At 49.1% G+C, this 21,850-nt stretch overlaps 1 protein-coding gene and 1 non-coding gene across 3 annotated transcripts in view; both read left to right on the top strand.

Annotated features, from left to right (window-relative positions):
- The window catches only part of LOC119459005 (uncharacterized), a 141,479-nt gene that overhangs the window by 26,923 nt on the left and 92,706 nt on the right, over positions 1 to 21,850 (top strand). The gene's annotated exons all lie outside the window — the stretch shown is intronic.
- LOC119437962 (U6atac minor spliceosomal RNA) lies at positions 14,984 to 15,105 on the top strand. Its single transcript, XR_005189595.1, has one exon. It is a non-coding gene; the product is annotated as a U6atac minor spliceosomal RNA (small nuclear RNA).

The raw sequence follows: 21,850 nt of genomic DNA, 5'->3' as shown, positions 1-21,850 counted from the left end.
CAGCAGCACTGACCGCCACTGTAGGCGCGCTTTCTTCGGCAGGCAGATTTATTTAGCAGACGGCATCCTTGGGGAGCTAAAGTGCTCGGCACCACTGATTCCGTAAGCTTACGGGACGAGTCGAGAGTCGAGTCAGTGCATCATGCATGCTCCCGATGGAACCCTTCTTCATCAGACACTGCAGAGCGGATTTGCGTTCCGCGAGGCCCTCCGTTGTCACAAGCGTTCTGTTCTCGTTTTGGGCGTCCGCGCTGAGTGCTGCGGGGTGAAAGCATGCGTGATAGCATGTCATTCGTATTATCCGTGAGCTTTGCTCACGCGTGCGTGAATTCGTCGAGATTAAATATTGAGATCGCAGATTAAGCTGGGCTTTTTTCTACCTATGTCCGCGCTCTGAAGTCGAACTGATCCGCTGGATCTTTCATTCTTCCGCTGCCTTACTGGTGCCACGCGCTGGCTCTCGCGATTTCCATATTAGCGAAGCAGTCGCGCCACCACTTCGCTCCGTTTGCAACGTGCCGCACGAGACAGATTGTCCGCGCCAGCCAATATATCGCGAAATGAAAACACTTATAGAACTGCGCCCACATTTCGAATTAGGGAGTATCGTAATCATCGTTGAATTTTTTGAAACCTTCTCTACGTGCGAGAGAAATTGAAACTCATGCCATTCTTAACAAAGCAGTAAAAGTGACCGCAGTCACCACTTTTCCTGTAGTCATTGTAAGGAAAAGCACGAAAAAGCGCGAAAAGCGCGTTGTGCCACCATATATATATATATATATATATATATATATATATATATATATATATATATATATTCAAATGATGGCACAATGGAGGCGTTGTCGTAAACGAAAACTTTTTTTTTTCGTTTTTGCCAACAGTTTAGAAAGTGTAACTCTCTTCGTCAGTGCAGTTTCACAGTATGAAACTTCGCGGTGTTCGGTGGGCTCGGCTGGGTAGGCTAATGATGCGCCATCACACCCAGGACAGCATGGCAGCGCCGACGACAACGGCGCGAAATCACTTCGAGTGTCTGTATAGATTGATATTGCAATCAAACTGGCTTGCAGTTGTTCCCGCATCAAAATGTACCGGTAGTCGCATTAACCGTGATGAGGTGGCAGCGCTGCGGGAGAATTTATGGATATCTGGTATTGCTATAGGAGAAGAAAATGAACAGCGTTGGTTGATGGTAATAGTTGGCGGAGATATATAAATATGGGAGCCAGATGAAAGCGTAAAATTGAACTTTGTAGGGCCACCAGAGACTTTCGGCCTCTTGCACACTCTTTTGGGAGCGTCTCCACGAGTCCAAGGACGTGCATCTAAAGTTTGGGCCACTATAAAGAAAAATGCCAGTAAAAGAAGAAGCACCAAACTTTAATGTCGAAAATAATTCCCAAAAGAAGCGTCGGAATTCTAATACGTTCTAGAAATATGGAACCAAAGCTTACACAATCAACAACGATGCAGTCCTACCGCACTGGGCGATATAAGCAGCCCCTATAAACGAGCACCGTTCGCAGTGGAAAAACGCGCACATGCAGGCAGAAATGTGCGCCGCGATCCTATAGGAAGCGCGCAGCTCTCGGGAACAGCGAATGCTTCGCAGCAAATATGTATAATTATATCGTGCTTCTTATGGCGAGTCTGCTTTCCTCTCCTTTTCTTTTTCCTTTTCTCCCTTTCGCACGCAGCAGTTCCCCAAACGGGCTTTAAAAAAGGAATGCGAGTCAAACGGCAGCGTTTCAGAAAGAAGGCCCAGAGCGGTCGATAGCCGCATTTTTTCTCTTGGTATGTAGGTGTACACAGCGCAGTCTACCCGTCCCGGCCAGGACCACTATGCATGAAATTCGGCTCTCCATTATATGAACGCTGTTGGATTCAAATGAACGCTGCGCGCCTCCGGGGAGCCAGAACAGGAATGGGCGAAAGCGCTCAAGCTCCTACTCCCGCGCGCGCACACACACACGCACGCACGCATCTCCCCAACACCCGATATCCCGCAGCTTCCCCCACAAAGGTCAGAGTTTGAGGCGGCAGAACCACATGCGCGCCAATTCTCCCTGCGCACCGCAAACCGCACGTGCAGCCCGGTATTATTGAGTGCGGTGAAAGGAAGAGTCAAGACAGCGTCTTGGCGTCGCCCTTCAAGCGGTCGTGACCGACGGGCGAGGAGACGCGGCATCAGGGGTGGTATGCCGAAGCGCCACTCGTTCGATATCCATTCTGTTCGACATATACCTTACGTGGTATATAGTTCACGGCGGTTCAATGTCACTTATGCGTTGGTGCACAGATTTCGGCACCTTTGCGTACGAGTACTGATTCAATTCGTATGAAACCAAGGGCACTGTCCAGGCGCCGCATGCTGCAGTGTCGAAAGATCAGCGGCGCGCATATTCTAGGGGTAGCTGTTTCGGAGAGGTGTGTGTGCTAATAAAATGCAGTTTCTTGTTTTCCTTTTTTTTTTACAATGCATTGATGAATGCGTCGGTGCAGCACCCGGAGCGAGCTGTTCGCTCCTCCTCCTCGCCTTCCCCTGTAGTGACGCCACTACAGAGTTATCTATCTGCACAGCTACTCTTCCTGTCCTAACTGCGAACATTATGGTGTGCGCTTCTACGCGTAGCCACCAAACAAGGCTCATTTCCACTTGTTTCCGTGCGAATCATCTGACTGCAGCCTCGATAGGATAGATACGAACACCGTCCTCCGTAACCCGCATGAGAACGAACCTCTTATCACATTCATTACACTTACAATGCAATGGTGTACAGGATCCCGTAACTTTTATAGTACACGAAAAGCGGGGAGGTTGAAATTTTGGCTAGACTTCGCCGCCAGATGTTTGCTGCTCCTTTTTCTGCATTTCTAGCAATTATCCTTCACTCCATTGGGTTTTCTTTAATTATTTATGTGCCTCTAAACAGCCGTACCGTTTCTAAACTGTGTGTGTGTGTGCAGCGCGGGCACCTTCGCGAAAATGCGCAGTTTGCGCCGCACGACATTGTGCTTATCGCGATTTCAATTCCAAGACAAATGGAGCTGACAACCACGCTTCCTGATTTACTTTCACCCTCCTCCTATACTCGCTCCTTCGGTGGTACAATCGTCGTTTCACTGCGAAGGCAGAGGAAAGAGAGGAAAGGCAAGAGAGAAGTGACAGAGAATTTACCGCAAGTCCCACTCCTAGCTTTGCGCAGCATTGCGTAATGTGTGCGCGCTTTGGCCACGAGAGACGCCCACATGCAATAACCGGTTCTTAAAATCAACCTTAGGAACTCCATTTCTAAAGAGCACGCAATTTTCTGAGCTGATCTTTGCGAAAGAAACCAACTTCACTTATCGTAGAGAGTAGAGGCAGAGTTCCCGATGCGCAGTGTTCGACCCCGGGGCCCAATTGTTGTACATGGAGATTGCGTACCACCATGGTCGGCAGATCTGCAGGGGTAGCCGCGAGAGAAACGAACAAAAAAAAGAGTGAGGAGCCTGAAAGTAAGGCAATGGCTTGCATATCCTCTCTCACTGCTCTCTGCCTCGTGAAAAGCGGGCGTCTGCTTCGGAAGTAGATTCAAGTGCGCGCTGTTCCTCGAGGAAGAGTAAGCCTTTGCTGGGGGCCCTATAGCTGGACGTCGTATTTGTCTCTTGGGCAGATCGCGCAAGGTTGGCCACTAATTAGTTCAGAGAGCCCCGGCGGCACTTTTCCCGTCGCCTGAGCTGATTACCATCTGTGCGCTAATTATTTTAGCGGGTAATTGGGAGATTTCTTGGGGAACTTTGCCGGGCCATTAGTCTTGCGTGCGCCATGGTGTGCCTCTGGTACCCCCCCGATGTTTGCGGGCGAATGCCACGCCCTTTACCCGGTCGCCGCGCGGCAGCGCGCTGAACTCTGAAAGCTCCTCCATCTTTACGAGCGTTCGGTACGAAAGTGTCGCGCTCAGACGCCCACTTGCAGCGCAAGGGTACGTGGGCACCAGCAATTTCCACAGAGTGTTCAAATAAACGCGTTTCCTCGAAAATCATGGTAGTCGATGTACAAAAGCAGAGTAGCTCGCTGCGCGAGATACATAAGCAGTATTCCCTCAGTGACCCTCGCTTCGATCCCACCATAAGTCATCAACATCATCGTCAGCCTGCCGCAACCACCGGTTCCAAGAAGGAGTCTTTGAACGTCGCTAAAGAGAACGCTAAAAGTCGCTGAATTCCTTCGCTGTGGTTACAAGGTTCGATTGTGGTTTGAGGGCTAAACATTGCGTCTAAATCACTAAAACCTACAGTCTGCAACAGCAGCCAGCGAAAGCGGCGTTGTACACGCGTCTGCAACTCATGCTTTATAGTGATCGAGCAGTGCGCTATGCAGGTGGCTCAGAGTGAAAAATGGCGCCGAGGATATCCTCGCACGAGTTGTCAGCCGCGAAGTAGGCGCCTCGAAATGAAAAACAGCGGGTGACTACAAAAGAAGCACGACATCAATTTATACTGCATGCATTCTGAACAAGAGTACAAGCAGTGGGAATGACTGTTACCACGGTCCTTAATGGAATCAGCTATAATAAAGAAGACCATGCTCGTTCTCTTGAATATAATGTGCTCTCAAAAGAAGCTGAGCGTCTCCGGAGCACGATTCATGTGTGGACCCGTAAAACACACTACATTATGCAAGGGAAGAAAACATCGCGCGAAAATTGCACTAACCAAAGGGTCTGTCATCTGTTGGAAAACGTAGGCGGAATTTGGCACGCAACATAAGAAAGGAATGATATGGGGCATTTGTTTGAAAGGTGACCTGCAGCATACTCCAATAATTTTTTTTTAAATTTTTTTGTAGTCACTGCAAGCACTTTTGAAGAGGGAGAAATGAGGGCGGGGGGGGGGGGGGGGGGGGGGAGGCACTGTACAATGCTGCGCCATTGATGCTACGTGGTGTCGTGTTACGGTAGGTCGCTAATTATAAAGTTAACAGCCTTGGAATAGACGAGCAGCTGTTAACCTTTTTTTTTTCTTCTCTCTCTCTTGTCTGCTACGTGCGCGGTATTAGCCGCACGCTGAAGAAAAAAAAAAAAAAACAGCCAGGTGTCGAATCATCCGCGCTGAGAACAGCCTTGACGCGAATCCCGCAGCTCATGAAGAGCCGTACAATGAGCACGGCTTTCTGCGATATCGCCGGCGAAATCACCGAAACGTCGGAGATTTCGGACGCTCTTTATGATGCTAAGACGTGCGCTAAACAAAACGCTTGCGCATATTTCGAAATTTCTTTCTTTTTCGTCGATGTACCTGCAAGCATGCGCTGCTATGCCTTTCAAGAAAATCCACTAACGCTGACTTTAGTCTTCCCTGAAAACTCGCGTGCACGCAGATCTATGCAAATGCACCGATGAACGAGAAGGAAGGACTTAAAAGCAAGGTTCTGCAGGCACGAATGTGCCAAAGCCTTTGGCTAGCCTCAATTGCAATCAAATATACAAGTTATTGTTTTCAGACAATACTCAAAACAAATTAAAGAAGGAAAAAAATTCAAAAAAATATAAAGTTCAAGTTATTTAAAACTCGATCCTCTAGAACTTGGGCGTTGTGCGTAACCGACGAGTCTGTAAGCGGGTTCATGGCAAAATTAGTTAAGAACGCGGAGAGGGAATTTCCATTTCAGGTGCTGTGTATGTGTTGCGCGGGAACTACAATATGTGGTCGTAATGCTTATGGCGCCTTCTTACCATCTAGCCTCATATACAGCTGGTAAGTTTCGCTGCTGTTAATACTGCCTTCGAGCACTTCTATCCTGACCCTCTTCCCCGCCCAGGTCACGCACCTGAGAAGCGCGTGCTTGAGCTAATACTATAGATGCAGGCCGGAGTGACTGCCATTTCCATCGTTAAATATAGACGGAAGCGCGAGAGGCGAACGCCCCACGACGTGATGTCCCTCGCTCTGCGTCATTCAGCATTTCCAGGGACCGCAGGTCGCGCCGAGCTCTCGAGCCTGCTTAAAATACAAAACTTTCTGCTCAATTTAGCCTAACACTCGCCGGCGGGAGACTCCTGTCGTTCCGCTGGAGTGGAGGGCGTGGAACAACCGAAGAAAAGAACGCCTCGCCGCACGCGTACAAGAACGCCAAGCGACCGAGCGCTCAGCGTGGTGCGAGCCGACAGCCCACGCTGGCGCCGATCGATGCCCGGCGCGCTGACATGCAGCCGAGCGCTGTCGCGTGGCCGGCGAAGGGCTGAGCGGGCAATGTGCGCGAGCGCCCGCAGGCGCCAAAGGAGTCCGCGAGGGAGGGTGCGTTCTTTTGCTCTTGGTTTGGCGCCCAGCTCTCACTCATTAGGCGAGCGCTTTCCCCGCCGCGTCTCAATAAGCTTTCTTTCGCTGAAGGCCCCATCTGTGCAACGCGGCACTACGGAGCTGCGCACTTGACGCCTTTGCTCTCGCTAGGGAGAGTCGGGCAAAGATTTCGCTATTACCGCGATTTAGGGCCCCTGCGCTTAGTAGGACGGTGAAAGGGTCGTGCTGGCGCGCGCTGCGTACCGTGTTGTACTGTCTCCCAGCCATTGGCTGAGCGCAGCTGGCTGTCGCCAAGCATGCGTGCGTGAAGGCACGCACCTCGCGGGGCCAAGGAGGAGGAGCGCGGAGAGCCCATCGCCAACGACGCGCGGCCGACAGGTCCATTTAGGCGAGAAATGATACGGAAAAGGAGCGCCGCCCCGCTCGGCTCCGGGCCGTATGCGCACAGACAGATGGGACGTGCGCGAACGGAACGCCGCTGCGCTGTGCTTGTTGCTCCTTGCGTTCTTCTAACGAGACGAAGGCCCTGCGATGAAATACGGTTTTCTTTCTTTGTCAAGAATACGGGGTCGTCTGAATAAGTGAATAGGAAACGTTAAAGACTTACCAAGCGCGACGAGTGTCAGGGTTTGCGAACCGAGTTACGGGGAAAGGCAGCCCGCAGCTGGTGATTGTAACAGCCGTGCCTGGAGTTACAAGTTTTGTTAGTGGATCTAAAAGCAAACAGAGCACGGCTGCATCATCTGGCCGAACTTACGCGCAATGCAGCGGAAATGCTTGAGCACCACTTTCCTGATGATAGAGTTCTCCTTAAGACCGCAAGGGTGCGCATCAGCGCGCTAAGATTAAGGAGATGCATACAAAAATGCTAGAATAAAAAGCATGTATAGCATACCTGATTAACTCAGCCAGGTACAGGTGACTATTTGTCGCCGGCCCGTTTCAAACAGGATGCCAACAAATAATAATAATAATAATAATAATAATAATAATAATAATAATAATAATAATAATAATAATAATAATAATAATAATAATAATGTTATAAGGGCATGCTGATCATCTTATTAGAACACGTATGTGGTACAAGGGATGGCGCGCCTCAATAGCAGTTCTTGTATGCACGCGTAGGTCCATGTATGCAAGGGGTCACCTCTTAGTGGGTCGTCAAAGTCGGCTTCTCCGCACTAAAACTCTTTCAGGGGGAAAGCCCTCTTCGCTTATTTCACTCGCATGCTACTGTCCATATATGTGTGTGCTGGTACGCATGCGTGCTTTCGGCTATGTGTATGTGTGTTTGGGAAGGGAAGGGGGGGAGGGGGGGAGGGCATGGTGTGTGATCTTGGGTTTCACCAACACATGGTTTACTAAGTGCCGCGCAGCAACAACGACGAGTGGGCTGTTCTCGCTGGAGTCATAAAAAAGCGGGGAATGCGACTAATTGACGCTTTCGGGAAGAACGGGAGAAAACAAAGTGGCAACGTGGTTCCAGCATGTAGACTTTCCTTTGGGCTAAAGAACGAAATTGTTTGTGCACACGTTTTGTGTTATGCACTCTAAGTAGCAAAACTAATTCATCATTTCAATTCTAATACATGTATGCGTGTTACAGCGATGATTTTACTGGAGCATTTTCGGCGTACGATCGTCTGTACATGCTGCATACGATCATATGAACATGCATAAGGAAGGATGATTTACAACAGTAAATACAAGCGTTTCGGGGCAGCAAGGCTGGAAACACTGATTGGCTAAGAAAACTGTGGCGTCATCAGTGACGTATGGGTGACATCATCATCAGCATCACTTCGCCCAAGAAGATGTATACAAAAATGCTGGAATGGAAAGCATGTATAGCATACCTGATTAAATCAAGCAGGCTGGGTGACTATTTATCCCCGCCCCGTTTCCAAGGGGATGCGAATACATCATCATCATCATCATCATCATCATCATCATCCCTTTACGCATCACGGGCGGCAGAACCCACCGGGCACTGACGTTTCGCCGCTCTCCTCCACACTCCCTCGTCACTTCGCGCGAGGGGTTCGACTACCAGCAAAGTATATCCTTACTTCCACTCGACGGGGTGACGGCGCGGGCGCTTGCCGCTGCATTCTACACCATGGCTGCCGCGTGGCGTTCTTGCACGCGACAAACACAGCATGCGGTTCCAGCTGACGGCGGTTCTATGGCTGTGCCACAAACGCTTTCGTCCGTCTACTTTGACGCGTTCGATGTAGCGGAACGCCAAATCTCTCGAAGATGACTACCATTGGTGGGAGTCGAACCCACGACCTTTGGTGTTAATTATGGCGAAGTTAATTAAGGCACAGGTAAGTAAGCTAGAGTTAATTAAGGCACTCGAACGCGCTGACTTTTGGTGGGAGAAAACAAGTACCAGGGATTCACAACGCATTCGAATGAGAATGTCAAGTAATTTAGTGAATGCATCGTGAGCGCGCAGCCTTTCGCCTTCATCCTCTTTAGCGTAGGCTAAAGTTACTGTCAACTTTTTTTTAAATTCAGAATCCTCATGGCTTGAGCCTTTGATTCAGCCGGCGTCGTTGCTGAGCGGCCGTGAATGCAGCATATGCTGGGCTCTTCGTAGCAACGCGGCAGCAACTCGAAAACCAAAACGACAGGGGCAACGTCCCGCCGCCGCTGAAGCGCATGGGCCTTGAATGAAAAATAAAAGAACGTTAGGAATAACACTCCACTACCCTGTGACCACGAAATAAGTACCTTGACAGACGCATCTGAGCTTTACATAGGAATTTCAGCTGGCGGTCGCCAACGGTAACATCGCGGAGGGACCGCAAGGTTCTTGCGGAGCACGCGAAGCGACCCGAGCGGTTGTCGCCGACAATGACACTGAGGGCGTACCGCACACAGCGAGGGCAGGCACCGTGTTCTCTGCGATCGAATGGCGTCGCTCGACCAGCGCTTGGGGACGGCGCAGAGTTCTCTGGCGTTGACAGGGAATTCTGCGCCGGCCGGCCGTCCCCGTGCACAACGAAAAAAAAAAATTAAGAACGCCACGGAGAAGCGACATCTGTCAACCAATCCTAGTTTTCATCCTTGCTGCTCTTAAACGCTTCGGATTTAGAATAAATGGTAACTGACAGCCTGACACCATGGATGCGCTAATACGTTTAGCAGCACTGGAGAAATTTCGCATGCACGTATTCTGTGGTGCACTTTTTTAGTTCATATAGATTAAGACATTCATAGAAATATCATATAAAGACCACTTCTCTCCATAATTATAATATTGGCGCCAATAGCTAGCTAGGTAACGTTTGTATATTCCTATATGAATACTTTTCCTGAACCGGTGCATATTGCACACCGTAGGCAAACTAACCTACAGACATGCAAGAACACACACAAACACAAATCGTTTATCATTTATGGAAGTATTAGCTAACTGGGACCCCCTGGGTTTCTTTAACGTGCACCTAAATCTAAGTACGCGGGTGTTCTCGCATTTCGCCCCCATCGGAATGCGGCCGCTATGGCCGAGATTTGATGCCGCGATCTCGTGCTTAGCAGCCCAACACCATAGCCACAAAGCAACAACAGCTGAAACGTTATGATGAACGTGACGGTGCCTTGACTTAAGTAAGTTACCGTAGTAACGCCGCTGTCTGAGAGTTTCACTCAGTGGTAAGTAGTAAAGCCGTCGCGTGTATTCAGAAAAAGGAGGCAGAAAATGAATTGTCGCAGAAGACGTCGGTGAATTGATTTAGTCTTTGGAACCGGGAGGAGGCGAACTCGTCCCACAACAAACACATCGCAATATAAGCACCGAAGACGATGACAACAAAAACAACAACAACCAGAACAAAAATCATTTATATAAAAATAAAAGAACTCATTTGACGTCGTTCCGCCTTAGAATCGAAAAAAAACATTTTTTTTTTCGATAATGCGCTTACGAAGGTAATTCCAAGAGGTCACAGGAAATGAAAAACAACGCACTTTTGAGCAAATGGCGCGCTGCTCGGAATAACTTCTGCGAGAGAAAGAAATAAAACGGCGCGGTGTGCCGGTGTCCCTGCAGTGCACAGCATCAGCATCAAGAGCCGCGTCGGCTCGCCGCCCTGTCGGTGGCGGTGCGCAGACCACCCTCCTGGAACGCTGTTTTTGCCGCGAAGTACTGCGCGTACTCCTGCGCGTATACGTTACGAAGCCCCGTTCTTCGGAAGGGGGCGCCGAGGAGGGTACGCTACCCTCATCTCCAGCCGCAGCACGCGTTACGGCCTCCCCCTTTTACCGTGCGCTCTGGCGTATAATTGGGAGCCGCGCGCCCGATGCGAGCACCGCTGCTTTCCGATTCCTCCGCTCAGCTCACGGTCCCTGTTCGCATTACTTTTTTTTTTATTTCCATCTCTTTCTTCTGCCATCGACGCTGGAGGTATGAAAGCGCGCGTCCAAGCTCCTCTCTCTTCCTTTGCTTGATCCAGCGCTCTTGATTCTCTGACGGTGGCATCGCATGCATGCAGCCCCGGTTGCCTCGCAGAGATAGCAAGGCGTGGCGGATCCGTCCCTGCGCGCTCTGTTGCGGGTTGCTGCTGCCGGGCGTGAGCGCTGGGCAAAGTGGGATCAGCGTGGGAAGATCCCGGCTCCATACCACTGCACTCCGGTGCTTCCTTTGACGCGATAAGGCACGACGCTCTTGGGACTGGAGAATTCGCAAAGCCTTTCGCTGTTAGTCACTGGCCGGTGCCTTCGCTATCATCTCGTTCGCTTTGGCAGCTTCCCGTTCTTCCGAACCATTCTTGCAAACAAACGCTTTTGTAAATGCGGGCTCTGGTTTTCTTACGTTGCTATTCAACTCAAGCTCAACGTACTGTTTCCACGTTTAGTTGGAAACTAATGGTACACTGTCCCTCCCAGGCGGCTTAACGCTGCCGAATTTGCGATGTGCGTTCTCGTGCACTAGAATTTACGTTTGGTAATAATTTAGCTCTTCGTGCTCCATATAAATGAGCTACTTAGTAATGACATGCGGTTCCTTCTTTTAATGGGACAGCATTAAAGGGACACTAAAGAGAAACAGGAAGTTCAGCTGGAATAAAAGAGGGACCTTCAGGAATGCATGCAGTTTTTGTTGGGTGCAAAAATATGAGTTATTAGCGGAGAAATTCGTAAACAAAGACCAGATATCTCTTCCTCAATTTCCCTCACCCCATATTTGGCGCTGAAGCAGTGTCCGTCACAGATTTCATTGCTCTCAGCGAATCAGAATGCGCCATGATACGTCACCGCTTGCGTAAACGGCCGAGGCACTGGATGCATCATGGCTGCATGCATGGTCACTGCGTTTGCGTTCGCCGCGATGGATACCGTTAATGCCGCTGAACCTTGCAACGAAGAGCTCTCCAGGGAAGCAGGACTGCATTTCAGCGATAATCAGTGAAACGGAGCGCGAAATGATCCTCCGTGCTCGAGCGGTAGGTGTTTCCGCGTGCGATGGCGGTGAGCCGCAGGCCGCGCCGGCGAAAGCAGAGCTTCGTTTTCGTCGACGGAAGGCGAAGCGTCCGGTCCGCCAGGCGACGATGTTCCCGACAGAACAAGCGTAGAAAGTTGCGCACGTACTCGGTATGGTTATTTCGTGCCTTTATTTAATGACATTCAGCACTCACCGAGCCACCAGTTTGCTGCTGCAGGAACACCGATAGGGGGTTTGATGAAGGCCGCATTGAGGGAACAGCTGCTCGAGAAAGGACTGGCCTCTGGGGCACGCCAAGATACTTTCCGAGGGCAAGATTATACACATAATCCGAGGGCGAGAAATGCAGAGAGCACACCATCGGTTTCTCTGGCTGTTTTGCCGTTTTATCATTGGCAGAGCACTGAGCCATTGCGAACGCCGGGGAGCTGGGGCTCTCCGCGCGACACCACATGAAAGGACACAATCGAGTCAACACTGCCGCTGCCCCTGAGCAAGCGCCTTGGGCCATTTATACAGCCCTCAACACTACACACACGAGGCATTTTCTGGCTGTTTCCCGCGAAGTCACCGTTTTTCGAGCCACGCAACACGCAACCAAACACCGTAGAGCGGAACAGGCGCGCGCAACGATGCATTGACCAAAAACGAAACTACGAAACTATCACGGCCGCATGTATCGCCATGCCATTTTTTCGTATTTATTCAATTTTGTGCTAAACTTGTACTTCCTCGCTTGAAACGGTTTAAAAAGTTGGCAAATGCTGTTTATGTACGTTTAAGGTGTATTTCATTTTGCGCTTTATTAACAGTGATAAATCGCTCTCGACGAATCGCGACCGGCCTGCATTTGTAATCTCCGACGTCACGAACGTGTAGTGCGGGAATTTCGAAGGGGCGTCAGCACCTATCCTTCAGTTTCTCGCTATTTTCTCGCTTATTAAACATTTGTTGGCAGTAAGAATGGTATGGATGTGATCGTGAAGGGATAATCTAACATTTAAGCTCCACTTCCGGTTTCTCTTTAGTGTCCCTTTAAAATCAAACATCACCAATTCTGTAGGTATCCGTATAACAGAAAATGTGGGCCTTTCCTGGATGTAGTGCCACAGTAAACTGGGCCACTGTCATGCTTTGTTGAGCCCAGTAATCGCTATGCTGCAAAATGTGGTGCAGAAGATGAACCGTTTTATAGCATTTAAAACACCGGATCACGAAACCTTCGCTTCACTAAGATTGCAATATGTGCATTGGATCTGACGTCATTGTACCTATACCAAAATATACAAGTCTCAAACTTATAAGAACGCTATCGCATATTTTGACAGCTAAATTCTGCCCGAATTTTATACTATGCTACGAGAGGGCTTTGACTTCACGTTTGCGGAATTTGTAGCAGTGCCATTCGGATTGGTTATAACATTCGAATTTTGATTAGAGGCAAAATCATTAATGGAGTATTTTCCGACCTAGTGCTGCAAAGAAAGCAATGAGGATTCGAGTTCGTACATAAATGTCCCAGGAAGCTCTTCAAAAGGTTTGTCCGGCAGCCAATATATGTGCACCTCCGCTGTTTGTTTTTAGAGCGAAGGTCTTAGGCGGCCGTTCCTGCGGCGGACGTCGGCGTAACCTAGCGAACGAGCCAGGCGAAAGATGAGTGTGAACGCGGAGCGCAGCGGGGGGATGAAAAAAGCAGCGAGAGCGAAGAGAGGGCGAGGAGGAGAGTTGCGCGAACCACGAGGCGGAAAGCGGAGGAGGGTATGGCGAAAGAGTGAGAACAAAGAAGGTTAGTGCCACGCACGGGGGGGGCTTTGCGGCGATGGCTACGAGATGGCGCCAAAGTAGTGCGCGTCGTTTGTATGGAAACAAAGCGCTGCATGAGCGGAGGTCTGCGGCGGCTGCTGTGAATCGCGCTCGCGAGTCACCCACGCGCTTCCTCTCGCGATCTCCCGATTAGCGAGGCCGTCGCGCCATACTTCTCTCGCTTCGTTTGCAACGTGCTGCACGCGATAGATTGTCCGCGCCAGCCAATATATCACGAAATGAAATGACGTATACAGCTGCGCTCAAATTTCGCATTAGGGAGCATCGTAATCGTCGGTCAATTTTATCGTATGCTATTATTATACAACAGACAAAAAAGATAGTTATCTGATATCCACGCAAAGGTCACTGTGTAAGGAAGCAAGCATTACGACACTTTGATTTTTTCCTGTTGGGCTTTTTTGAATTTTCACCAACGCCAGCAAAGTTAGACGGCTATCATTTGAGAGCATCAAATGACATCATCACACCAGCAGCGTGTACTCAGCAAGGGCGGCACATTACACTGCATATCCTGTCCCTCACCTACAGAACTGATGCGATCTTCAAAACTGCGGCTAAAAGGAAGTTATGTTTGCGCATTTATCTTGTGGAAGGCAACCGGAAGCACTCGAGGTATTCTTAAGCAGCCGAGTAAAGTTACCGTCCAATGTCGCGTTGGACTTAGACTACCACCAAGAGAGAGAGAGAGAGAGAAACGAGAAGGGAAAGGTAGGGAGGTTAACCAAGGACGTGCCCGGTTGGCTACCCGGCGCTTGGGGAGGGGGAAAGGGGAAGAATAGATAAGGAGGAGCGAGAAGAAAAATAATAAAGAGCCAGTCATTCACAGAGTCAGTCGCAGGGGAATACAGTCCAGTCGCCTACAAGAAGTGCAGAAGCGTTTTTGTCGCCTTTCGCATGCTAGATTGCATAGGCCATGGTCCCAGGATCTTTTCCTCTTAGAGCACTCTTTTATCTAATAGGCTGAATTGAGCTTGTAGAGTACGTCGTTGAGCGTCAAAGGATAGGCGATGACACGGAAGGTGCTCTAGAGTCTCATCGCACCCGCACAAATTGCACGCCCCACTGTTGGCCATTCTTATTAGGAATGAATAGGAATTTGTAAAGGCAACGCCCAGCCACACGCGACACAGTAAAGTTGTTTCGCGACGGGAGAGTCCAGGTGGCAGGCGAAGTCGCAATGATAGCATGGTCACTATAGTGGAGATTGGAGATTTAATTTGCTTATCGCAGTAGACGTGTTATTGCACGTTCCCGTTAACTCGGTTGTATTTAACTTTGCATTAATAAACATGCACCGTGAACGAAAAATAATCGCAATGATCACGCCCATGAGATGTCTATTTAATCCAGAACAAGAAGCTGTGCATCGGACGCCTGAGGATTCTGCTGTGTGGTATTATAAGCGGAAGGATGCGATGTAAAAGGAGAGATGGTCAGCACTCCCCTTGATAAGCAGGAAAGAAGAGCAAGAAGACAGAAAGAAAGTGAGAAAGGGGGGCGAATTTCTCTTCGCGCGGAGTCGGGAATTTTTTCGCGTTTACAGAGAAGCCCTCAACGTCCTCCTTCACCGCAGAAGACGGAGGTCTCTCTATCGAAAAGCGTCGCCTAACGAGGTTTTCTTGTAGGCCTTAATGAAGCCGGTCCATTTTCAGCCCGAGCGACGCGCTTTTCTCGAGTCAGCTCCTCGGAGAAGAGTCTTGGCACCGCCGTATACGCGGGACCCGTCCCCTCCGCAGTCGACGCCGTCTTGCCATCCCGAGAGGCCTGATGGGTTGGACGGAATCCCGCGATGACTCTCGCCGGCTGAGTGCGCGGTTCACTTCGCCAGCCAATAACAGTCACGAAGGGAGAAGACGACAGGAGAAGAGACGAAGAAAGCAAGTGGCCGTGGAAGCGGAATGAACATCCGACCGAGGGCAAAGAGCGGCTCGCTCTCATCCTTTTAGCACTTTCCCTCTTCCGTTGTCTGTTTGGTGCCTTGCTCGTTTTCTTCTTTTATTCCACTGTGTCAGCGACTGGCACAGTACACTTCGAGCTTCTGGAAGTGTGAACTAGTAGACGACATAACTTTGGTGACCCCTGCGCTCGATTTGAGCCTTTCCTTTTTTTTTTTTTTACTTCGTATTTTAATGCTCTGCATTACTGCTTTCGTGTGTTCCTGGGATGTAAGTTCAAAAAATAAAACATACGAGCTTTCTTGAAATCTGTTAAATTGGGGTGTAATAGACTCACCTAGATAAAAGAAAACCTGTAGTGCCTGTCTGTTACGTTAGACGGGAGGGATGTAACATGGATGGGGACGCCGGCAAGAGAGAACCAACGTTTATCGTGTTCATTCTTTCGCCAATGACGCGCTGCTGCTGATAAAGTCCAACCGAAAGCGTGGCGTGATGGCTTCTGGCGTCGTCTTTCCCGAATCTGTGCGGGTGTATGGGCAGCAGCGTTTCTTCATCTCCCACTGACGAAATGACGAGCAAAAAATAAACGCACACGACACGCACGCACGCACATACATACATACATACATACATACATACATACATACATACATACATACATACATACATACATACATACATACATACATACTACATACATACATACATACATACATACATACATACATACATACATACATACATACATACATACATACATACATACATACATACATACATACATACACCACACACACACACACACACACACACACACACACATACACGCACACACACACACACATACATACACACACACACACGCACACATACATACACACACACGCACACATACATACATACATACAACTACATACATACATACATACATACATACATACATACATACATACATACATACATACATACCATACATACATACATACATACATACATACATACAATTCACATGTAAAAGCTAAGCGCCTCAGCTGTCGTAGCTACTACAATTTTTTAAATACTCGTATGTGGAACTAGTAAGTTAGTCTCTGCGTGCCTGTAATAAGGTTTCGCCGCACTACTAGCTGTCCGGCTTCTCCGCAACTCAGTGCTCAGCACACTCCCTTTTATAACGCTTTTACGGAAGACCGCTGCGTAACAACGAACCCGTACTGCGCCAGATATTTCATCACGGTTCCGAGAGTTCTTGGTGTTTCAAACGGAAAGAGGAGATGTAGCAGGAGGAAGAATGCTGACCGTTCCCGCCTCTTTGCCAGGTCTCCCCTCTCCAAAACGTTCGCGAAGCGGCTGAAACAGCGCGATGCGGGAACAGGTCGATGATTTATCTGTTGACACCTATTCGATTTTTTTTTTCCTGGCGCCATTTCGTCGCAGAGGGCACGCTTCCATATATCTGCACGTCGGTATGGAAGAAATATGGGCGTGCGAAATAGCCTATATTCTGCGCATTTCCGGGTGTTGAGAGGAAAAAAAAAAGAAAATGGGGGAAAGAAAATGTTCGCACAGTGGCAGTCCGGCAAACATCACGCGGCTGGCACTTGCAGAAAATCGAGTTTTTTTTTTTTTTTTGCCCTCTTCAAACCTGGACATCTTGTGTAACTTGTTTTTTATTTTCCGAAATTTCCTCGCACCTTTCGCCTGTAGATTACGCGTAGCATACATAGTCGCGCTATGGTCGAGGCGAGAGCCCCTATCTTGTATCACCACCAGTGTTTTGATCGCGTTTATACAGCATTTTTTTAATCGTTCCTGCTTGGGGTTTCTCCTTCATTTCCTCCTTAGTCCAATGTTTCTGCCATCCTCGCCTAGACAAAATGCAGCGCGTGCGGATTAGCGTAAGTCTACCCAATGTGGGACCTGTCTTAGACAGCGAGCGGCGTGGCGAGTCAGCAAGACATACAATTGACATGTAAAAGCTAAGGGCCTCAGCTGTCGTATCTGCTACAATTTTTAATATACTCGGATGTGGAACTAGTAAGCTAGTCTCTGCGTGCCTGTAGTAAGGTTTCGCCGCACATTGCTGAACAAGATCGTGAGGCCACGGAACAGCAGCTGAACGAACGCCCTTGCAAAATTGGCTGCCGTTCTTTTATATTCGCCAAGCACCCGCTTTCTTGTTTTCTCTATCTCGCCATCTCCAATCATCATGGGACACATCCTGATTGGAACGTCCGTCCCTCTCACGAAACTTAGTTTGCACACAGTCAGGCGCAGTACAGGCCCACTAGCAAGTAGAACTTCTTTTTCAAGCGCAATTCGAATAACATTTTAGAAAGAAAGGAGGTGTTTACACAAAGCCACTTAAGAGTGTGTCGCCAGAGACTCTTGAGTTGTTTCCCTTCAGCGGTTCTTTGTCGTTATTTCGTTTTCTTCTGTTCCGTTTTTCTGAGAAAAGGAAGACCCACTTATAGGTCGTTTCCTTCCACGTTTGAGTTTTCCAGACAGATAGCTCCTGAGAATGTTGGGAACGTACTTCACAAATACGCTTCCTTTAGATTCATGTTTGCTCGCCTGACGTGCACAATCAGACGCGACAAATGACATGGAGCAAAGAGATTGGTTGTAGGTATGCCAGAAGTTGTCATTTTAGAACAACTATAGCCAAGCTTTCCGCGACAGCACGGCTCGAAGCTATGATTGGCTGAGACATTCGCGGCGTTCTTTTGCGACGTCATTACGCATGGGAATTAGTTTTAATGACGTTGACTGAGCATGCGGGTTTGCATTTTTTTTACAGTTATTAAATTGTTTTCTGCATTTTTTGCGCTCAGACCGCAGATTTAATTATTGGTATCGAACGCATTCTCACAGCACGCTGTGACGGTGCAACAAGCGCTAATTTCCACACTGCCATCTGCACAACGCGTGCTCAACGACAGCGCTGAGATGCGGTCTATCTTTCAATGTCAAAGCAAACTTCATTCCCACCTGAAGCGGTGGTCGCGAGCGCCTGGAATGAGCAACTCAGGCAGTCTAAAGTTGAAACCTGGCCCCTTACCTACGAATAAAGTTCTCGCATGCGTTACAACGTTATGACAGCAGTAATAATTCCGCGCACCTTGTTCTGCAATCTGGAATACAAAACATGCAAAAAATAACACACCTGGTTTCCTAGCTACCTTCGACCGCAGGCAACACCGACTGCACAGCACTTAATGCGCTGAATTAGAAGACTCCCCCGTCTCATATTACTTCTCACTTTGCACGCACACGTCTCCACCCCTCCAATTATACCACTCCCACTGGCTGTATCCTAACATCCATCCATCCAACGACCATCCGGTCGTCGTAGCGAGTGCAGCAAGTCGGTTGTCGGTGTTGTGTGGCACCAGCCGAAGCTGCTAGATGCCACATGCCATATACAACGATAGTACTCCTTCAATAGCTGCGTGCTTTTCTTGCAGCTATCAGACTATCGCGGATGCCTACCAAGTCTCCTCCCTCTCCATATGTGCAAGCTTCATCCTTCGCCAGCTGTACGCGTCGGGATGGACACCCATCCAACAAGGACGAAAGCATGATGACCACGACCCTTCAACCGCCATGCAGTTGAAATCAGAGGCCCCTCCTATCTTTAGTTACAACTTTTTAGTCTTCCCGAGCTTAACGACCTGTGTGTCAATGCATGCGCGCGCAGTTTTCGTATACCTGCGGCTGCCACCCTGCACCGCGCTCCCAGAGATGATAGTGCTCTTGGTGCTGTTGAATCCTGTTCGCCGTGGTTCTAGCTATTGCGCAGCTAGGATGAAAATTGTCTTTCTTTTCCCGCTTTCCCGCCGCAAAATACAACTCAGGAGAACGCGCGCGCTTCTGTGCGCCGCTGTACTATGCGTGTGTGCGCAACGCCGTTTCCGAAATGAGGCGAAACTCGCCTCCCCATTTCCCCCCGTCACCGCCGGGACCGAAAACAAGCGGCGGCGCCGAATAATCTTGGTGTTGGCGGAGGAACAAAGGGCGACCGGCGACACAAATCGGGGAAAATAAATAAAGCCAGCGCTACTGCGTTCTGCCGTTTCCTTTTGGCTCACGCTCGGTTTGGCTCCGCCGCGAACGGGGAATCCTTTCCCATCTATTACCCTTCCATCTGTGACTGCATGTCGTTTTCCTTTTGTCATTTCTTCATTCCGAAGTCGCAATGTCGAGCGGAGAAGCGACGTACAATACTGTAAACAACGAAGTTAAACAGCGAAGGGGCCGAGCGCGCGCTTCCATGCGCTCCTCCTAACTTTGCTCGGGAAAACGGTAAAAACCGTGACGCGCTGCCCACGAAATTTTGGCGGCGGACAGCGAGCCGCGTTTGTTATTATTACACGGTGCACCCGCGGGCGCTCTAGGTTCAGAGCTCGGGGAGCGGAAAAGGGCACAGGAGTGGCGATGTTGGGCTGAACTGCGCGGGAGTGGTTGGTTGAACGCAGCGCTCGCTGGGGCGACGAAAAGAAACTCGGCGCGAGCGCCGCACCGCGCTGCGAGCATTATTATTGTTTTCATAACGCAGCTTTGAAACAACAACCGACGAAAACGGTGACAGCGCTCCCGGAGTTTCTTCACGTTGTTTCCTTCGCCATTCTTTCTTCTTTATCTTTTTTTTTTCTTCTTCTTCTTCTTTTATTTACCGGCCGTTTCCTCCGCTTCCTGCCATCGTATATAGCAGCAGTTCGCGCCCGTCGGTTCGCGATTTTCGGGTGGTATGTCAGGCGCAACGAACGGTGCAAGAATGCTTGCTCTTACACGGGCCGAAAGGTTCGCGCCAGAGAAAAAAAAAAAGAAAGAAAGAAAGGCAGTGACTAGTCTTTCTTTGTTGTTCGCTTGCATTGCAAAGCAACGCTTTGCATATGTGCGGTATTTTTATGCTTTTCGTGATGCACTGGTGCTATAGCTCGTAGTTGGTGATTACGCGTAGGCTGATACACAACTCTTCACCCCATTCGCTGACTTCTCCTTTTTTGCTTACTGTCAGCACGAGACAGTGACATGCATATAGAAAATATTCGAGATGCTGAACCAACCTCAAGGATGGTTTTCCTTCGCAAGCAAGACAAGATAGACATATAGGGAGGAGGGAGATCAGCGGAGCCTCATCTACAGAGTCTCGCCACTTTCGAACTCATTTGTTTATCCTGCGTGATCTGCTTCTGTTTCGGTGTGTTTCTAAACTTTCTTAGTGGTCTACTATAGCTGAACCTTCATTTATCGTCTACATATGTTAATTACTTTGCCGACTATGGAGATTAATATGAAGGGTGCAGCTCGAAGATTTAAAGGCATCGAAAGGTTAGCGTTCATCAATAGCAATGGCCGACATTGTTCTCACTCGGCTAGAGAGAAAATTATGCCAGAGAAGCGGATTGAAACGCCTCCGAAACTGCGGAGCGTCGTGATTTACTCCGGGCATGGGCAAGGAGTTTAAGGAAAAATGAAGGCGCGCCTTCCACTTGCATCCGGCAGGCTCACTCTCCATTCTTCAGAATGCGAGATGGCGTTTTAATGAGGTACCAGCCGAGTCAGCTCTCTCGGCCTAATCCTCTTAGAAACGGTTTCGGTATAGCAGCTTAGTCCGGGCGAATGTCTATTCAGCCCAAACGCCAGATGTGAGCTAAAGCTACTGCGTCCGTCTGAACTGTTTGCTCAAAAGCCGGTTTGTAAAAAGCGAAGGAAAAAGAGCTAACGAAAGCGCACTGGTGTTATTCCGTGGTTAAACATTTTATTTTAAAAATTTCTTACAGGTTTGCAAAGGTAATTCGCGCCAGTCTTCATGCTCTGTATTTCTAAGCCCGAAATCAATATTACGCGCGTGAGAGACCTCTACAGCTTTGCATTTCGTTCCCCGCCTTGCCTCTCCATTACTGCCGCCCCACGGATGCGCAAGCAGCAGTTTCTGCATCACCACAAAATGTTTCGGCTGGTTGCCCCAGGTTTTCACTGATGCGCGCAGCTCAAGCTGAAGTTTCTCACTCGATAATGGCCGCACAAAGCGAAACATCATAAGGCACTTTGCACCGGGGTGTAGTATATATTATACAACGCACCCTCTCCTCTTCCGCGCACTTTCACCCTTTCGCTGTCGTCATCATCGTCCCCGTCACACTATAATACTCATTAAAAAAAGGAATGCGAGAGACAAAAACTTTTGCAGAAACCATCATGATCAGAGTAAGCGAATAGCTTATGCGGATTACAAACATCAAATGTAAACACTATCAATACTTCCGAAGCATACTGCTGCAGTCGATAGGAGTTAGACGATGACGTCACAAATTATCGTCGTCACGTTTTGGTAGACGGCGCGACAGCGTGACAACGACTACGTCGACGGTGTGAT

Source organism: Dermacentor silvarum, chromosome 1 (genome assembly GCF_013339745.2).
Source record: "Dermacentor silvarum isolate Dsil-2018 chromosome 1, BIME_Dsil_1.4, whole genome shotgun sequence".
Taxonomy (NCBI): domain Eukaryota; kingdom Metazoa; phylum Arthropoda; class Arachnida; order Ixodida; family Ixodidae; genus Dermacentor; species Dermacentor silvarum.
This window is presented reverse-complemented; position numbering and strand designations above follow the sequence as displayed.